At 31.0% G+C, this 21,507-nt stretch overlaps 1 protein-coding gene across 4 annotated transcripts in view; it reads left to right on the forward strand.

Annotated features, from left to right (window-relative positions):
* mol (dual oxidase maturation factor 1 mol) overlaps nucleotides 1–21,507 on the forward strand; it is a 32,940-nt gene that overhangs the window by 2,036 nt on the left and 9,397 nt on the right. For 3 of the 4 annotated variants that reach the window (XM_090108386.1, XM_090108385.1, XM_090108387.1), the window contains exon 2: nucleotides 2,650–2,826. The gene's annotated coding sequence lies outside the window, so the exon portion shown is untranslated. Of the gene's footprint in view, nucleotides 1–2,649; nucleotides 2,827–14,871; nucleotides 15,103–21,507 lie in introns of those variants that run through there. The other variant, XM_090108388.1, reaches the window with a different exon arrangement.

Genomic DNA, 21,507 nt, shown 5'->3' on the forward strand with positions numbered 1-21,507 from the left:
CATACACAGCGTGATACAATTTCACACGTCTAAATAATAGATTTTTACCTCGGCCACAGCTAATAGAATCTGTGTATTGTGACGTAAACATTATTGTCTTTGTGCAACCAAGTAGCACCACCAACAACCCTTATTAGATAAAGTGGCTGATAAATATACAAAGCTTAACTTTAAGGTTATTTAGTTGGTAACAAAACCAGTTCAAAATTGTCATCAAAATTTCTTGTTGAATTTTATAGAGCTCTTGTAACGGATAAAAAAAACTTAAAATTTGCTTTTAACTAAATACACTTTTTCACTGTATACGAATTATACCGTAGTATTTATAATTATAATATAAATAATTACCTCATCTTTTATCTGATACGTACTCAGGTACCATATCTTCTCATGGAAATTGCTTAACAATAAAATTTATGCGCTACACGCTCTATGAAACACTTCGTAACGTAAGGAGGCACCTTGTGGTGCAGCCAAAATATAGAAACCGACCTTTGTTTCCGTTATTTATTCTTTATTTATACAAACTCATTCTACTTCCCTTAAGGATATTTTATTTTTATAATTCAGATAAAATTAACGAAGAAGGCACACAAGTATTTCGGGCAAGGCCGTTTGATCGATGTTTGACCGCTCTTGCGCAAATTACGCAGCTAACATGGCCGAGATGTCGCCTCGTTTACTTTTTCGTTTTCCTCATACATTTATTTGACTTTTACGAAAACTCATTCACACATTTTTAAATAGGCAATGCATGAATTTTATATCCAGTTTGAAATACATAGACGACATACGACAATATGATAAGGTTATATTTTTTTAAGTAAAGACCATTTCTTTATTCCTATGCACCCTTTTTTTCGATTTCATCGTACATTTTTCTTTTGAAAGGACACAAAAAACGGAGTTACAATTTTCAACGAAGTTTTTCAGAAAAAAGTATCATCAAGATTGGATCTCTGCCTTGCAAAATATTGCATGTCATAAATCACGATTGTTAACTTTCTCAACTATGTAGTTATATAGGTATATGAGATTACAAATGAAAAAGGTGGACATCCCACATCATTAACATATTGGTAAAGTTATCGTAACACGTTACGTTACGTACATTTGATCGATCATCTTAATAATAGAAATATGATAGAGTCGTGACAAAGAATAAATCGGACTGATATTAGAGAGCCATTAAAGTAATGAGTAATTATACTTAGTTACTTTAGAAGCAGGTGATTGTGCGCAAATGGTATTCGCGGTCCTGAGACAGGCGTAAAGATGAAGGTCGTCTTTTGCAATTGAATATCTGGCGCCAAATTCATTAAGTATTCGATTATTTCCTTAAAAGTCGAATTGTGTATTTTTAATTACTCGACTTACAATATTAATTCAACAATAATGTATGCATGTAAGTTTTACGTTTCTATGTAACCTGATAGACTGCAATCACTTGAGTTATCTATTTCAAAAAGTACACTATAATATTTTGAATATTCATCTTAGAAGAAAGTCATTAATGAGTATGATATTTTGCTATCTAACAATCGAAAGGAGTGGGAGTGAATTGGCAAAATAATCTTCATGACTACCAATAAGCTTATAGAACCTAGAATGTGTATCTAGAAACATATTAACAAAATTTTAGCTGTATGAGTTTATAGATTTCTCCCTTCAGTTATGTCTATTAGTCCATGGTTATGTTCAAGGAGCTGGTTCAGTAAAATAATAGATAGCATATTTATATTGTGAAATACCTTAATACCTATTAATTCTTAAACGACACTCACGAACACCTGGTTGTTAGTCTAAAGGTTTAGATTGCGAAAAAGACAAAATTGCGACAGAGTCAATATTGTACCAGGACAAAGCAAGTCTAGCCAGTCCTAACAAAGGCTACCCGCTACTAAAACAGCCTCTTATTACTGAATCACGTTGAAGGTTTTAAAATACTTTACTATCTACGTAGTTAAGAAGTCGTAAAGATTCTTAACTCTGAAACTAGTAGTGGTAAAGCATAGACCTATAGGCAATAAAAGTTTTATAGTGACGCATATATAATATTATATCAAACGAATATTTAATGAGCCATGGAATGATCAAAATTTAAGAAAAATCACTCATCAACAAGATGGTAGGTGGCAATGTCGTTGTCTCTATTTTATTTGTATAAATACCTACGTATGTATATTTGGTCACTGCTGAATGCTAATTATTCGTCTCTATACAAATAATGAGTGTGTTTTATCTCGAAACAGATCTCTAGCTACACAGACTTTATATTAAAATTTTCTAACCTTATTTAACCTCAATGATGTTTGAGTGTTGGCAACAAAACAAATACAGTACAAGCATGGATCTCGCATGCTACCCGGATAAAGAGTAGCCCGTGTGTGAATCCAGACTATTATTATCTATCTCTGTTACAAATTTCATAGAGATCCGATGAGCTATTTTTGCGTTAAAGAATAACAAACATTCGTACATTCTTAAATTAAAAAGTCGTATTTGAATAGATAATTCAAATATTAAAATAAGATTTAAAAACTTAACAAAAAATAAATGCTTTTTCTCATAATAATCCTATATGATGTGAACCGCTTTAGTTCAAAATGCAACAAATACACAAACTGAAATATTTCTTCTTTTTTTCAGGTTGAACAGTTATGTGTTAGTGATATAACTCGTGTGTTAACCAAGTGATAATATGGTGACTGTGTACTCTATGATTTTAAATAATGCTCGTATGTTGTGAAATGACCTGAGGCGCATCGCTTCTCGGAACGTTGAAATGAAAAGAGAAAAATACAAGACAATTTCGTCAGATATTGGGTATGTATTGACAATGTTACTTTTAAATTTCACTTTTAAGGGTAAGTACCTAACTAACTTTTAAAATTTATTCGCGTATATGTTATATTATATTATGTATTTTTTTAGAGTGGAGCAATTTAGAACCTTAATTGTAGAGAGCTTTGCAATGTTCATCTAAAGCGACTCTACAATTTAGATTTATTTTGCTTGACCTTTCAGCGTCTACAAATTTCGGAAAAAGTGATTTTTAATGGTACCATGAGTTTTTCAATAAAAATAGACATTTTTAATTTTCGATGATAAAAATTAATTAAACTTTTAAATAAATAAGTAAGTACATTGATTGAGATCCATTGATATACTACTTCCAAGTCGATGAAATGATGTCTTCGATATTACACTTAGCTAAGAACCATATAAAATCATCAGACCGAAGTCACATTGGTACCTGTATCCATTTAAAAACGAATAGGTATGATACACACGTTGGAAATTTAAAAATTAAGATATACTTATCGCTCACTTCAAAAGCTTGTGTAAAAACCACCGCATAGGTAAATGAATACAATATGAATAATAAAAAATAAGAAAGTCACATTAAATAAAGTGCAGAGATAAACTTATAGCTAATTTATATGTCATAACCACATTTTTCGTATGTACATTGTACACATTCTTCATACTTATTATGAAACATTTCGCACTTTGTACCGTAACCTGAGGATATGATTGGGTAACGTGACCCACAAAATGACACAAAAGACATAAAGCGATCCCAAACATAATGTGAAATTTCATTTGCTACGGTTATTAGAAAATAAATTATTTTTTATGCATATCATATATGTATTTATAATAATTGAAGAGTATGAGAACGAACGCTAAATAAAAGTAGTAAAGTTAATATCGTTTTACTGTAATTCAATTGGTTTTGGCTTATAAAAGGTCAGACAGACTCTTCAATATAACACAAACTGTTTGGTAAACACGGGCCAAACAATGAAAATGACACATTATACAAACCCAGTGCGCCAATGTGCCACTTACTCAGATGTTAATTTCGTGATGATATAATTGCTATAACAGCGATGACGTAAATTTAAGTATAGCGCGACGCAGTGAAAGCGTCAGAAGGCAAACGCCGCTTAAAATTGTTCGTTGTATGACAAATTGCAAATGAAAGTTGCAAAATAAAAACACAACGAAATATGAATCCTATTTTCGAAACGAAGCTTTGTATTATTTATCTTAGCATGCCAAATTACAGTTTGTACACCTTGTTCACGAGTTGCAAATTTGCTAAATAATTTGTTATTCATCATTATCGGATTTGCTTGGAAGATGTTTACTTTCATAATTTCATAACTACTGAGCTAGAGCGTCGAATTGTAAGTGATCAATATTTTCAAACAAGCTTTGCACTAATATAATAATTCATAGAAAAGTCTTATTATCATGGAAACCATTAACCAATAGCAATTAAAGAAAGCCAGCTTTCTAGCAACGTAAGCACAAAATTAGCCAATCGCAGGCGAGGCAAGGCCGTCATTATTGACGCACCTTTGTTTTATTTTTGCGTAGTCACTCAGAATGGTCATGACCGTAAATGTTAATGCTGATTTTACTCTGACATCAAGGTGTATGATAATATAAACAAAATAAGCATTCATTATTGGTGCTGAATGTTTTTCTTACATAACATGTCAAATAGATTTAAATAGGGGCTTTAATTGAACGAAAATTTATCGTTTTTATTATAGATTCTAGGAAGGTAAACGAGTAGACACGTCATATGGACAGTATGTAAGCTTCCGCAACAAACGTAGCATATCTGTAACTGGTGTATGTACATATTGAATTTCATTAACATTTAAATAGATATGTGGACAACAACGTAAGAGTAGGTATTTATTTATATACAACAAGGAGCAGAAAGTAATGCAAATTAAGTTTTGAATTATCGTTATTTATTATAATATTATAAATACCATAAAAAATCCTAAGGCGTCTCACAATTCTTTGTGAAATATGACATTTACATAAATCTTTATAGTGGCACTCAACAAAAGGTAAATCTAATGTAATAAATAAATCTACATCTTCAAAGTATAAACAGACAGGTTGCATGAAAACTTGTTTATAATCAACACGATTCGACCCAAGAATACCTTGAACATGTAACCCCAATGCTCACCCACTGTGAAGATGGCTGACTCGTAGGAAGCGCATTACTATGAGAAATTACTTCCTGCCTCGCGATCATAAGTCGTCTACAATATAATCACGATTCGCAAATTTAACTTGAGGTCGTAGACCAGGGGCGTAGTTACCGCTAAGCTCCCAAGCTAAGAGGCCCCCTAATGTGCCTAAAAAGGTAGCTTTTCAAAAAAATAATTAAAACGAACATCTAAAAAAAGATCAAACATTCAAATATTGGAGGTTTTTGTAAAAAAACTTGAGGTCCCACCACAAAATTTTAATACAAGGCCCCCTTAAGGCACGCTACGCCGCTAGTTTTAACAATGAATGATCAATTATTAGTTGTAGACAATTTTGTAATAGATAATGTAGCTAATTGCTACCCACGTTAAAAAACAATATAGCCATCAATCATTTCATTATGATAATAATATATTATGAAAAAAATTAAGACATCTCACTACGTAGAGAATTTATAAATGTTTTATTACTGTTGTTTTAAAATTAACTAAAATGTGTAATAATGAGACTGGTTTAAATATGCAATGCGTATGTAAAATATCTCATAACATAATAATTACGAGTAAAATAATGTACAGAAGGAAAGTGTTCATAAATAAAACATGTTAATTATGTTTTATTAATTTATTTAATATTACAATTTTATACAATTACATATAAGTAAATTTGAGTTATTTAGCAAACTTAGAATAAAAAATATTCAAAACTAAGTCTATTTCTAGCAAAATCTAGATTCTAGCAAAGTCTACTATTAGCAAAATTGGAAAAGCTTTATGACTTTCCTAACTGAGACTTCTGTAAAGGACCAAACAAAAATGCTGCATGCATAATGATCTATACAATCACTTGAATGATTCGAATACACGTTTTAAGCTATTTCACCTTGAAGTACCTCAATATTTCAACATCACCCATTAATCTTATGCGTATGATTATCTTAATAACCCATTTCCTAGTGTGCACTTCGTCGAAATTATTTAACATCCTGATTTCGTAAGACTGCTCTATAAATGAATCAGATTAATTATTGCTTTACTAGAAATTATTTGCTTTACTATAAGAAATACTTATAATTTTGTCACTAATACCGTGAAAAGTACTGTGTTATTTCGTCGCTCCATGTAAATAAATATTCGCTTCTTTGGTGAAATAAAGATCTCCCTTAAAAGGTCCATCATTAGTAAAATTATATTTCTATGTGTGTAACAAATAACATTCTATCATAAAACTGTCATAAATTATGATGATGACACAAAACGTTTTATCACACAGATTGCATGAAATGTCTATTAGTCGGTAGAAATATTACACGTAACATCAGTTAGCAATCAATGACGAAAGAACAATACCATACTCGTATTTCCCATACCCATCAACTGTGTACACTTATGCAATGTGGAAATTTGGCAAAGAAAGCGTCATCGCGCACCCATGCGGGCATTATCTTTTATTACCAGAATGAATACGGGCATTGTAAATTATTGCGTACTTTGACAAAACACACGGAATATGTGTTCATTTCATTATATTATAATACCTCTAATATATTTGATGAACTTTGATGAGACTTAACCTTCGTAAATCAAATGGAAAACATATTATTATTATAAATATCAAGGCAATCATCATGGACTACTTCCTAGGAACTGTTATTAAATAGGTATAAGTAGTGAGATACTGTAGTACAAAAATGGTACCTTAGTATAAAAAATAAGTAAATTAAATGACATTATATTAATTTATAACATTGAAAGCCTGTGTGAAAATAATTACAATAATATTAATCTACAACTATTGTCTTAACACAAATAGGTATGAATGATAAAAGAGTTTGATGTAGAGTTTTATAAAGTTAATACAATAAACGGAACAATCGTATAAACTGACCTTTAACTATTTATAAAGTAGATAAAATGCAATCAGACCGATCTGCAGTTCGTATCCGGTTGAAATTCCCAGGTGTTAAATATAAATACATTAATATCATTCTCCAATACAGATAACCTCAGAAAGTTATTGACATACATACCCTTTTTTAATAAAGGTCAGGCGCGGAAGTAAAAATAAGTCTCTGTTCACTTATAAACTCTCCAATCACTAATTATCGCAAATCGATATTGCATTACAAAATAATTCTGCCACCTACATATAATGAACTTTATGTGGGTTTTATTTTCCGATCTGTCATAATTAATATAAATTAAATAATATATTATTTATACAAATATGACGAACATTAGTCATATAGGTGTTTTTTAAACAAACTAACCAGACTCACATATTTCACAATGTCCCTTAACTTTTTAATGGCACTTTTCTCAGTTTTGTGCAATTAACAAAAATACTTACGTTAACGATGGGCAACTAACCTATCACTACCGTAAGTATAGATTTTGAGCATCGACATTTTATGACAGTAACGATATAGAAAAACTCAAAGTCGGTATGGGAGAAACTCTCTTACGTAACACACTTGCGTTTGTAAGCAGAACTTTCTTCGGTTTGACACTTCACTTGTTGCAAAAATATATGTATGTAAATTGGCCATATCAACAGTTCAAATTATTTTAAAGTTACTTAAATCAGTTAACCACAATCTGAATGTACCTAAACCTATTAACAATTTAACCATAGAACAGTGCGGATTTTTTTGCAAAATAAGTTTAAAAACACAAATTTTAAGCAAAGGTTAAAAAAAATTGCCTAAAATTAGTTTTTGGCGTTGAACATTTACCTAACACATCTAATTAACAATGGCACACCAAAAAACATTAGAAAATGTCATAGAGAACACCTATTGCAATCATATAACGTTTACTTTATCGTTTCATAATAATCTGTGAAAATCTTTGATCTTTTGTATTATTGCGTATTAAATATGCGACTTGAATGATTTATGATCCATCTTCACAATACATCATTTCACAGAACATCAAACAGCATTATTATCTAAAGCGAACGTGTTATTAAAAAAAAAGGAAATCGTTACTGGTTCATATTGACATTAATTGAAAAATAAATGATTATGCCTCAAAGATAATTTATTGCCGTGATTATAAGACATAAATAAATAACATATGTGATTGCAACAATATAAATACTCTAATGTTTAAAACATATTTCAAATTGCTGATAAAGTAATTTCTTGTGAGTACTTTATAAAGAATTACTGTGGCATGTCTGTCATTAGCTAAGGCTCAGGTGCACGGAAGCATCCTGTTTCCTGTTCATTGTAACTTGATGAGGTCATCGAAAGGTCGATCAGTACCAACGATGTTGGAGGCTACCGATAGGATATTATTCTAACACGCTCTACACTTTATAATTAGTGACCCGTCCTTATAACCTCCATTTTAATTAAACAAAACATTCATGAACACTCAATAGATATATTGAAAAATCATCTATTTAGTCCTATTAATAGAATTATCGTAAAATTTCTAAGACTGAATTATTCGATTTTTGATTGTTTGTTACATTTTTACGACAGAACACAAACTACTGTAACTTGTCCTGATAAGACTATGACTGAAAGCGCGAGCTGAAGCGAGTATGTATTCAAGAACCATCTAAAAGTGTATTCAACAATTAATTACCTACTGATTAAAGTTGGAGGAAAAACAAGCTAGTACTCCGCAGATTTTCACTTGTAATTTAAAACGAAATGGTCTAAGAAACCTTCTATCGCCTTCAATTTTAGTTAGATTAGTTATAGAAAGGTAACCTCCTCCATGCAAGATTGACACAATAGTGCAGAAGAAATAATTGGAGTAAGATGTAGTATGTATATGTTTATTCACATTTATGATAATGATATTACATAAATAGTATTCTTATCCTTAACATTGAATACGTTCTAATGAAAAACAAATATAGCACGTAACTCATAAATAAGTCTCCATAGTGTTACAGCATGTATACGATAATTAATTTAGTAGATTTCCAGATTAGTTATAGTAAACTAAAGTAAAAATAAAAAAAATCGACAATATGGATCTATTTTTAGTTTATTTTTTGTATAATTACAGAATACGGAGGATGTTTCACAAGCAACCTCGCTTACGAACGTGACTCGTGTAAAGTCGATGACGTGATGTGTTAACTTTACGCTTATTTAGCTATTTTTCTCTGAATTATATTTATATTATGTCTAAAACCACACATTCATATAGGTACACAGAATCTAGAGATATTTTAATTTATAATTTTTTGTTTAATTTTATCTATATATATAAAACTCAAAGGTGACTGATATAGTGATCTATCAACGCACAGCCCAATCCACTGGACGTATCGGGCTGAAATTTGGCATGCAGGTAGATGTTAGGACGTAGGCATCCGCTACGGCATCCGCCGACGGGGATCCACGTACAAAGTCGTGGGCGGAAGCTAGTTTAGATATTAAAAGGCATGAAGATTTTGATCACGTCAATTTTCAACGATTTTTTTTATTATTTAAAACAAGAGTACCATTAAATGTTTTCAAATTTTTAAAATAGAATTAAAAATATCTAACTATAACCTATGGTACTTCCATGTACTATATTTGAGAATTCAAGTTAGTGAAATTAATCATGTCCATACAGATATATTGATCAATAAACCTTGATATGTGATTGATTGAAGTTTCTTATACAAATACGACGAAATTCAATGTTAATGTAATTTATAACTTCATTATGAATCAGGGGCGTAGCTACCGCCGTATCTGCCGTATCAATTATACGGGGCCCCCGCGCCAAGGGGGCCCCCAACGTGCGCTTTTGTGAGAAATCTTTACTTCCTGAGGGCCCCCAAACAAATTTTTATACGGGGCCCCGCCAAGGCACGCTACGATTCTGTTATGAATTACATATTATTAAAATAAATGAATACCTACAAGTATATTCATGATTATACCTAGTTTTAGCTATGAATACCTATTGCAGTCACTACATGATAATCAGTATTCTTTGGTATTGTATTCTACATTTAATAAATTTTACAACAGCTTATACAACACATTCACGGTCTCTTTTTAAAAGGAGTACGACGATGGATGTTCCAATTTCTGTATTGACGAAAGAGTTCGTAAGCATGCAGTATGTATAACAAAATCATAACAATGCAATGCGTTTGGCGTAAAGACTAAAGTTCACATAACTAGCACCTCTTTCCCACGCCAATTCAACTATTATTAAGACCTGACATGTTTAGATAGTAATATAAAATTTCTGCTCTATTTTTTATTTAATAAATACCTACTCTTGCCTACTATTGCAAACATATCCGTTATATTAATAAGGTAATACCTATATATATATTTTCGTTACCCTGTCGGACGGAACTGTTAATTCAACTTCATATGTAGGTAGGTATATAAAAAAATAACCTACTGTTTGAATATTATTAGTTAAGTAAGTATATATACAAATAAACATAATTTGCTATTAGCGACATTTTAAAGAATATTAATTCATAAATATCATTGCAAACTAATCCCTAGATTTTCAAGGAAATCAAGAAAATTCAATTTATAAAGTAGTATCTCGAACATTCTCGATTAAAATCATCGAATCTATCAATATTTTCGCATATTCAATTCAATTATTTTATTTATTCGTGTGAATGTCATGGTTATTCATTAGAATAATCGATTCAATACTCTTCACAACAGACCTTCAAATGCAAGCGATTAAAAGGTTTGTTATGATTATTATCATTAGAGATACTTAGCTTTGATGGACCTTAATAGCACTTCTCAGCAATGTTAAGTTCTTAATTATTACACAAGCATAAAGTGTAATAAATACATCTCTTGCTTGATACTCAATTATCATATTTAAGAGACATCTTTACAATCTTTAACTTATAAATTATAATCTGATAAAGTCTTTCATAAGATGAATTTAATTACATTTCAATCAGTAGATAATCAATTATGCTTACTTACGCATGTGACCAGTAAGAATGTTATGTATCGCACGTATTCAAAAAGTATTATTCTATTCCATATAAGGTTTAGGAATAATATACTATTTTTGATAAAATTGTTCATTACATAACATTTTTTAGGTGTTCAGGGTTTGCAATGTAAAAGATGGCCTTTTAGATTATGCCACTCATTGCTTCTTTAACACTGTTGTGGGTATTTTTTTGTTATTTACATTGCGATGAGAGGGTAACCAAATGGCGAATAGACATTCGAAATGACTTGTCACTTCCGTTATACATGTTACCATATTTGGCGACGGTATTGTTGCCAAATGAAGGTTTGAAATCAATTTTAGAGCTTAGAAATTCTAGCACCGACTATCGAATCCTCAATATGTTTTAATTAAACACATGATTATGCTATTTGCTTGCTAAAATCGCCTTCGGATGGGGCTTTGTATGTAGTATCTTCCACTTGACCCTCGATTATTTCATAATTATCCAATGTCATAAAGATGTCAATAGCACCTGACATCAAAATTCATGCAATACTTATTTCAAGATTACAATATGAAAAAAAATGAGGAACCTTTGTATCCTCCTTTTTTAATTAGGCTTTTCATAAAATTTACATCAATTTTTATGGTGTTTTGCGTCTCTATGTGAAAAATGATTTTAAAATATCCACTCCTAAATAAATATATAAAGTATGTAAGTGCTTTACGCTAATAAACCTCAGACTTGGCTATTGCAGAAAGTTAATTACATGTAATCTAGTTTCTAACATTTTCACTGTTAACTGTGTTGTAAAATGATACTATGTCTATCAATGTATACTTATAATTGTATATTGTTAAAGCAACATAAATAATTTTGATAATATTCAGCTTTCAGATATAATTATATGTTAATAGGCTACGCAACTATGCGATGGGACGTGATGAAGTACGATTAGGTAAATGTCAACCAGTGACCCCACCAGACCTGCTGAATTCTTATCGTTAAAGACAAATGCGTATATGTTTAATTTAGCTATTAGGGTGATTAATTCAAAATAACATAAGAAAATTGTTCTTCGAAAAAATGGTTACTTTACTCCCGTTGAAGTCTTATAGTTACAAGGGAATTAAACTCATATTTTTATAGAGGATTTATTTAATCGTAATGAAAAAACGCAAATTAATTTTTCAATTCGATAAAAGATAATTTTTTATATAATATTCTATCCCTAAAATATAATTTATATTGCAATTTGTAATGTTGTGTTTGTTATTTGAACAGCTTCTATTAGAGGATTAGCAAAATTCCATGTTTAAGTTTTTTTTATTGAGTTGATTAAAACTTGGTAGTTCATTTCTTAGTTGTATTTTGTGCTTAATATTAAATCTAACCACACTATTCATTTTTGTCAATGATAATTGATACGTATGAATTCATACAGTTGAAGCTATATCTATTGTTGCATGAGAATATCTCGTTTCGGAGGAACAATATTATCAGCATTGTACTCACAAGAGGATATAGAACACTGGTAGTTAAACTAATGAGGCAGAAATCTCCATTCATCCATCTCTAAATCCGTCACGGAGGTTGGAGATGACGTGATTGTGTGTAATAATACTAATAAGGAACAACAAAAACCCGGGCATTCGCTTTTACGAAGGCGCTCGTGGCATGTATCTAACAAAAAATGTTACAAATTGCTACCTACACAATATTTTTATGATTGTTCACATTAAATTAAGGATATGGTTATGGTTTGGTTTTATAAATAAACTCAATTAAATTTGAATGTTGTTACTTTTACAGAATAGGTAACAGTTATTTATTTCTATATTTGCTGTTAAAATTAAAAAAAAGGGTCTTGACAGACGGACGGACGGACGGACGGACAGACGGACAACAAAGTGATCCTATAAGGGTTCCGTTTTTTCCTTTTGAGGTACGGAACCCTAAAAATTAACATTTTAAACAAAACATGTGTCTTCTGATCCATTCAATTTTGCTAATATTATTTTTAAGCAAAATATAAAATATTTTTGGGATCAGGAGTAATTTTTAAAGGAAAGATTTCACGAATTGAATTCTAAACTCACATTTTAGTTTCTAAAAGGAAGGCACGCAAAGGCAGTTAAATAAAAGAGTTGATTAGAAGTGACCTTGCGTCGAAAAGGAAGTTGTCGATATAATAATATTATGCCATGTCTTGTATAGATAGATACTTGAAAGGTCATCCAGATGTTAATTCGTCGATTGTAGCATAAACTTCCGGATATCTGCGTTGACATAGATAATGTTCAATAATATATTTTACAATATTTTTGATTACGTATTTTAATTATCTTCTCTACAATATACATATATAACTAATATTAATGGATCGCCTTTGATTACTGCAGTAATTGTAATGGTAGGATATAAATATAGAGAGGCAATTATAAAATGAGAACATCAGTCATAAAGCACTGTTTTCAATATGATGTAATGTAGCTAACTTTTACTTCACCTTTAGATGATGTTTTCGAATCAACACTTCTCTGATATAATGAAATGATTCTTCCAAAATTGCCTGCCATAGCAAAAATAACAATCAATTTTTATTCCGCAAGAATGTGATGGTAGAGTTTGGGTATTTTTTATCTAAAATTGATTTCAATTCAATTATTAACATTTTTTATTTTATTTATTTCTTTTGTATCTTCGTGAACTAAATCCTTCTCTGTTTTAAACAATACTCTTAGAATAGACAAAAAAAGAGGGGATGAAAATACGGACGGTATTTCAAGTAGACGTAGAAATATAATGTTCTATTCGGTTATGTTGCTAAAGTGCGTGCCGTTATTATGTCTCACACGGTGAATCTATAAAATTACAATCTATTAGCAGCGGTAATATTAATTTCCCAATAGTAAGTAAATGATGTGGAGTGATGTACAAAGTTTTTGCTAGTTTCGTCACGTTCAACGAGGGCGTGCGTCACGCGTTCATATACGTGAAGACTTGCACGCCACCTACCACGCGTTACGACAATGTGTGTTTGAAAACATTCCCCATTTCCATTCAATTCTAGAATGTGAATCGACAAAACTGTCGCTATTTATAATTTCAGTGCATTCGCATTTTGAAATGGCAAACGAGCACACGATTTGCGCTAAAGGACAAACGTTGCATGCATCTGCTACAATTCTCTAGTTATGTGTCGAAAGGGATAGAAGTTTTGTTGAAATTTCAATGAACATACTACCAAATCTTATAAAAATTAAAAATACAAATAATAAACTTTAATACCTAAGTATATATGAAATTTATAAAACCTTGCTTTCATCCTTAATACCTACAGTCCTATGCAAGCATGGCATTTTATGCTTTTGGAAGTTAAGATAGCGTTTAAAAAATTGTTATATGTTACTTATTTAAAATATTTTACTAATTTATAGTACCTATATGTCTTAGATTGGCGCATTTAAGAAATGTTTATGAGCAGTATATTATGTTACTTAATACACAATACATGTAACTACATACATATTATACAAATGTTTATATTAGATACTCATATATTAGAATGTAAATAACTATAATAAACTACACTCAGTACTTATACAACGCTAATCGTATTATGTATAAACAAGGCTAGGTTCTTTCAGAACAATTATAAATAATAAATACATATATAATATGTATATCGAATTGAACAAAAATATTCACGTTTTGTTTAGCTCTGGTGGGAAGCATATGGATAATTCCCATTCATTCATCTTCTGTCATGGAGACACGGATTTACAGAGTCGTGACGATTTCCGCGCGATACACGCAATGTAAACGCGGACAAACGAATCGTGAACGACAAAGGCGACGCGGCAGATAAGCCTCGCTACGTGAGCCGGCCGCGGCCGACAGAACCTTGAATACAGCGCTCCTTCCCTCGATATAATAATAAACTATTCAGTTCGGCCCGAGCCTTTAACGATTCAACACGAGGAATTTTCTTTATCAAAAATTCCACCACGCGAATTGAAACACGACCGATGCACCCTTTGCGGACACCTACCCAGTGTAACTAGTGCTTACGATTGCTATGACAACTTATAGTGGAGAGTGTGATGTTTTGTGCCAATATACACTGTGCCATATTTGTTTCTTTAGTGAAAAGTAAAAAGGGTATGGAACTTTATACGATGGATAATTATAAGATCATTTCATATAAATTTCTTGCCAAACTGCATTCAATTTGAATACAAATAACCTGTTTGATCAGAGTTTATAAAAGCACTCTAGTATAATTAGGCAACAAATTTATCTTCAGATCACGCGCTTGAATGAAGATCAAAAACTTACTTGTGGTTGACAGTATTGAGTTTCTCAGTCCAAAACTAACAGTTTTGTAACATTATACTTTTCTACACAGTTCAATGTTACTTAGTATGATATTAAATTACGCAAGGTCAAATTCATATAAATACATACATTATATAATACATTTCGAGATATCAACGAAGATTAATTAATAAAAATAATGCATATATAATATTCAAAGAGAACACGTAATTAATTCAAACGTGTAGAAATTAAATAAATCTTAAAACGCAATCTTTGCATGTGTTCTTCTTGAACATAATATAATCCAGGAAATTACAGGACCCAAAGATTTGGAAGAATATGAAGAGTACGAAGGTTATTGTAATCAATTCCATAGATTCTTATGACGCTGACAAGACCGTTTTTAACTCTTAACATGTCTAAATTATTTTACTACACATAAGCAAAATTTTAAATATATTTTCAAGTTAATCCACTCCTAACACAACTTACTTGAAAATGCGATGTAACCTCGTTAAATAATGATGTGAGTAACATATTATATAAAACATAAACAATTCTTAATAATTAATTTTTAATTAATTTTAATACATTCAGTAATTTGTAAATGTAAATCTAACAATATGGTCTGATTGTCGCTTAAATCCGGGGCGATTGTCTGTAAGGTCGCCTTTGTAGTCACGTCCCAGCCTGCTTTTATTGATGACTGGCTCGATATGCAAATGCGTCGAAACTCGAAAGCAGTACATGGTATCAATTAGGCTATTATCTGCAGGCTATGTTGGTAAAGTCGAACGTTGCTTTGTTAATAATTTCTTATTTTTATTGTTTGACAGAATAACGGTAAAACGTAACCTATATGATATTTATTATTTTATTTTGTACTGATAATTTCTGACCTAAGATGATGTGACATACATACATAACTGAAAAAAATTAAAAAGGATTCCTGTGTTGAATTCACAGCAAGCACAAAACAGTTCACTCTACATCGTACCAACTAGTAGACCTCCTACACGCTTACCAATAATACAATATCAATGATACTGTTTATCTCCCGAGAACTTTTAATATAAAATAGTAAACACCTTGTAAATACTCATACCTACTTTCTTGAAAAAAGTGCAGCCAGTTTCTAGACGCAATAATTATCATTCTACTATCGTTTAATTGTAATCGTAACAAAAAACTACGTATTACTTTTATAAATTGTATGTAAACACATGTTTTGATGCTATCGCTGTTTCCTTGGATACCGAACTATATTTACAAAATATAATGTAGAAGTTACTATCATGTTTATCTATTATTGTAAGCAGGAAATCCTACATTGAATGTGTGAGTTTGCTAACGAATTCGCAAATATGCTAATATTTAAATGTACAATTTTCGTATGAGACATTCATGTGATTCACAATAATAACCCATGACTTTGATGAAATAAATAACAATTGAATGCATGAATACGAAGTCGGTTAATGCTGCATACATATTTAAATTTAAACACCAATTAAATTTCTCAAAACCCTTTAAAATTCATATTAAATACTGAAAATGTTTTAAACGTTTGGCACGTGAGCATACATAACAAAATCATATTTCAAAACTCTTGCTGAAAGAAGTAGAATAATATTTTACAAATTGCACACTTTTTTCATAATACATTTCACATTACAGGGAACACAATGCTACTTTACTGCAATTCAGAATAAAAATTAGTGGATACTTGCTAACAATCAAACTGCCTATACAAAACTGTGACCTGTAAGCTAATGAAAGGAAATAGCATCAAAAGATTAAATTTAATTAAATTGAACTTGTTTTGTGAACGTTACTCTATGAAGGTGATTCCAACAATAGACCATTCACTTTTTATTAAGTGTTAAACTATATAATCGTAGATAAAGCTTAATCTTTAAACCGTTAACCTTTCGCTTAATAGATATTCATATTAATGTCACTTCCTATATTTTTATTAAGCAAAAAACTCTTTAATTGAAAAGTAGATCGTAGCCTTTCATATTTCTTTATTTTTATCTTGATTAGGTACTTAGCCATTACCCAAATTTTAATCATTTCTTTATTCCGCAAAGAGTTACAAAACAAGGATGCTCCAAACCCTTATAATAAAATGCAATTTAATTCTAAAACTAAATCTTACTGTGCAACTGTTATTTTAACTGTCTATGTCTCTTTATACCATCTTAATATATATCAAAATACGAAAAACTTCGTTAACGAATATAGAGTAAGAAGTTGATTAAAATAAGCAGATTTACTTACATTAGCTGATATATAATGCATGTTTAATGCTCCACGATAGTGCATAGAATGCTCTATAATGATCATTTCAATATCGTATTGAAATTTTACTTGTTCCGGATGTTTGAAATGTTGGTCGGTAATTACTTGCTCACTGACGAGATAATAAATACCTTGTCTCGATTTGACGGATTTATTTCGTAGTTGCATTCGAAAGAGGTCTCATGTCGATCAGATGTCTTATACAAACTCTACATTATAATATTCTCTATTTTAATTCTTAATACTATCCTTTATAATAATAGCAGAAATGATTATACCATATCTTGGACAGAAGTTATTGGAATAATTAAAGCTAAAAATAGTCCTTTTGAAAGAAGGAAATTCGTAATTTCTGTTAAAAACTGAATCTGGGACAATATAAATAAGAGCGACGAATGTATGGTTTGGACTTCCATTACAATATATTTTTCAATCTTAGTTTTCAATCTTTCCAATAGACACCATGAGTAAGTCTATGTTTGCCCTTAGATATGTAAATATCTTATGACCGTCTTTTTCGTAGCTAATCACAATGGATACGGCCTGTATCTGTTTTAAGCTCATTCTTATTTTAACTCGACACAATTAAGTGCGGTTAATGCAAAGTAGCTCTGAATACGTCATTCGGCCTTTAGACGGCCTCGCAACTGTGACACACTACCGCTACCTCAAGTGAGTACGTTAAACTGGAATATTCGCGGAAATTATGTAGGAAGAACATCTTCGCGAATTATAAGCGTCATTTGCTCACTGCTTAAAATTACAATGACTCTACATTTTACTTATTTTTATTATCAAGTTTGTGCATTTTTATACCATCCTTATTTACACATCCTTATATACCTGTTAACTGTTTGAATATGTTAAATATATTTCTGTTTATAACATGTCATTGGGTAATAAAAATCAGATGATTAAGCCAAACCAAACCATTCTGAATTGAAAAACTATATCGTTTAAATCTCTATTAAAGCAAATGCAATTATCATTTATATTTATAAATGTCAACAAAATATATAAATTAAGTTCATCATGTTTTGCAGCATTGTTCAGTTTTGCTGAAATCACGTTCGTTGCGCTTCTTAGCAAATGCACTTAAGAGATTTAATGTAATATCGGTGGCGCTTGAACAGCCATGTTCTGCTTGTGTAAGAAAACGAGCAATGTGCAAGGTTGCACCGCTTACCATTAGTTTTGTTGTCTGGAACTTAAAGTAATAAAATTTTATTGGAAAATAAGTAAGAGCTCTTTTAGTACTCACTAAGTGGTATAACCAATGAGAATAATGAGGATGACTGTAAAATAGCTATCAACACCTCCCAGCACCTCATAAAGATAATTTTAAAAAGTTTTTAGATAGCAGGTTTTGTGATAAACTGATATCCCTGCATAAACATGGCGCGTAAAACGGTGTCGAAATTAGCTATGTACAAAATAGTCAGTGTAGTGAAAACATGATCACTTTTCAAAAGTTTAAAATGTGGAAAATATGCCAACTAAAGCTCAACCACTGCGCATAACCACTAATCTGCGTTCACGTTTTTAATGCATTCGATATCTTACAAGATATTAATTAACCAAACATTATCTGCTCAAACAGGCTGTAGTATTCTTAATTCTCTGTATGTACCTATCTAATATCTCATTACAGGGCCTTGGCTTGAATACCAACTGTCCGTTGTTATTATGCCGAGCTGTCATTTGAGAAGGTTGTACCGAAGCACTACTCAATGCGAACATGTTACTATAGTTGTCGGACGCACGCTAATCACAGCACCGGTCACTTGAAAAATTACTAGTGTTACGATTGCTCTGTATAACAGTTTCGATGATTTATTAGAGTAAGCCGTAGCCCGTGAAGTGATTAAGGACTAGGTAACTGACACGAGCGATTTCAATACTCTGAATTGATTTTACGAAATGCTCAATTTGATGTCGCTAATGATATATGGAGACTAATAACGTTTGAAACGAATGACAGTAATGATATATCAGACATGTTGTTAATGATATTGCTAGTGTGGAAGCATATCTTGAAATCCAATTATCTGTATGTGCATACGTATTATACGTACTCTAATGATCAATTTACCTTCTACAAATAAGAATAAAACAGCAACAGCTTAATTTAGAACGTCTCCGTTTTTTATTAAAATAATGTCGTATACATACAATTTAATAAAGTAAAAAAGGTTTTAAAAGTCTGAAATCTTAATAAAAAATAACCTTTCATAAGATTTGCATGGAAAGTATAACATTATGTATAATATCATAATATACAATTTTCCAAACAGTCTAACGACGAAAACAATTTCATAACATTATGAAAGTTTTGCAGAGTCATCGATTTATTTTTAAGGATGTCTTAAACATTACAAAATATTGGATGACGTTTATAACAGATGATGTTCGCGGACTCAGCAAGGTCAAGTTCCGATTGGACCGGAACACGACTGCGTTATATAAGCGCTGCCTCACGAGCCAAACCACATGCCAAGTACACTACCTAATCAATAATTTATACTTGCTTAAGGAAAATATATTTCATATGTACACATCTTTTATTGTTCACATATTTTTATAGGATAAGGGCACAATGGAAGTTTCTTTGCCCGCCAACCCGAAAAATACAAAGCTTATTCAATTAATCATGGAATAGATATCCTGAAACAAAGGTATCGAAGATTTAGATCTGATGGAAGTAGTAAAAATTTGAAAAGTTTCCGACAAAGATTGTAAATTGTAGCTATAGATAAGTTAATAAACTAATGCAAAGAAAATGCTGCCAATTTCATTCATAAGATCTTAGTAACTGATATAATAATACGTCCTCATATAGTCAAGGTCCAGACGCTATTGTAGGTTACATTAACCGCAGTGTTCTCAATCATTTTTTGCAAGGACAAGGCGAAAACAGAAAAACAAAGCTGTAAACTATAATTTGTATGCCACGTCTTTTGAATCTTTTTAATCTTCTATATAATGATTATATACAAAATACGCATGGCTTATTTTCAAACTCAAACAAACTCAAACTCAAACTCAAATTTATTTTTTTTTAAAGTCGCTGTTCATACCAACTTGTAAACCATTTCTTTTTTTATTATTTTTAAAAATCATTTTTTATTTTGCTATAACTAGCTTCGTCCGCTTTGTTTAAAACCTAATAAATTATGTACTATAACCTTGCTCGAGAATCTACGGAAAAAAACCGCATCAAAATCTTTGATTTATACTATGTAGTGATTATTTCCTTTTTATAAAAGGCTTGAATATTTTTAATTGAAATTGAATTAGGTATACTATAATAAAGTTCTTTCACACTAAAAGCTCCTTGTCATTACAAAGCAGTTCAACCGTATTTGTAAGTTCAAACAATGACTCTAGTTCTTTGTTAAATAAAGGTTTCTGATATACATATAGGTACGTTTATACGTAATAACCCAAACCGTTCATCCAAGTAGGTATAATGAATGTACTTCTAATAGTTAAGTGACATTTGGATCATTGGTTCAAGTTAGCTAAAAACAGGCAGCTAAACTAAACTCAAACGTGTGGGACATGAATTGATGCATGAGTGTGTGTCTTTTGTTAATGGCCAACAGCTTTTGCTTATTATTCTTGTGTATTCCATACAATATCTATTTAAAAATCAGATTATAAAACAACTATAAAACAACAATAAAAATGTTACACTACTCGTAACTCATGTTAATTAAAATATCTATGAAATAATAAAATTGTTTGCGGAAACCAGTTCACACGTTGTTTCACTAACAAAAGCCAAGTATGACTCTTTGCTTATCAGCGCATCTTTTTAGTAGGATAATTAGGGTCAGCGAGCTTAGGATGCCGAAAGCTATACCTAAAAAACCACGTCAGTTGTTTTTTAACAAAGAACAAGAAACATTGTAGCTATAGATTTATTTTTACTACAATTTA

The sequence above is a fragment of the Colias eurytheme genome, chromosome 13, assembly GCF_061535395.1.
Source record: "Colias eurytheme isolate Ceu_HAF_F1 chromosome 13, ilColEury1 Martin Lab GWU primary, whole genome shotgun sequence".
NCBI classification, from domain to species: Eukaryota; Metazoa; Arthropoda; class Insecta; order Lepidoptera; family Pieridae; genus Colias; species Colias eurytheme.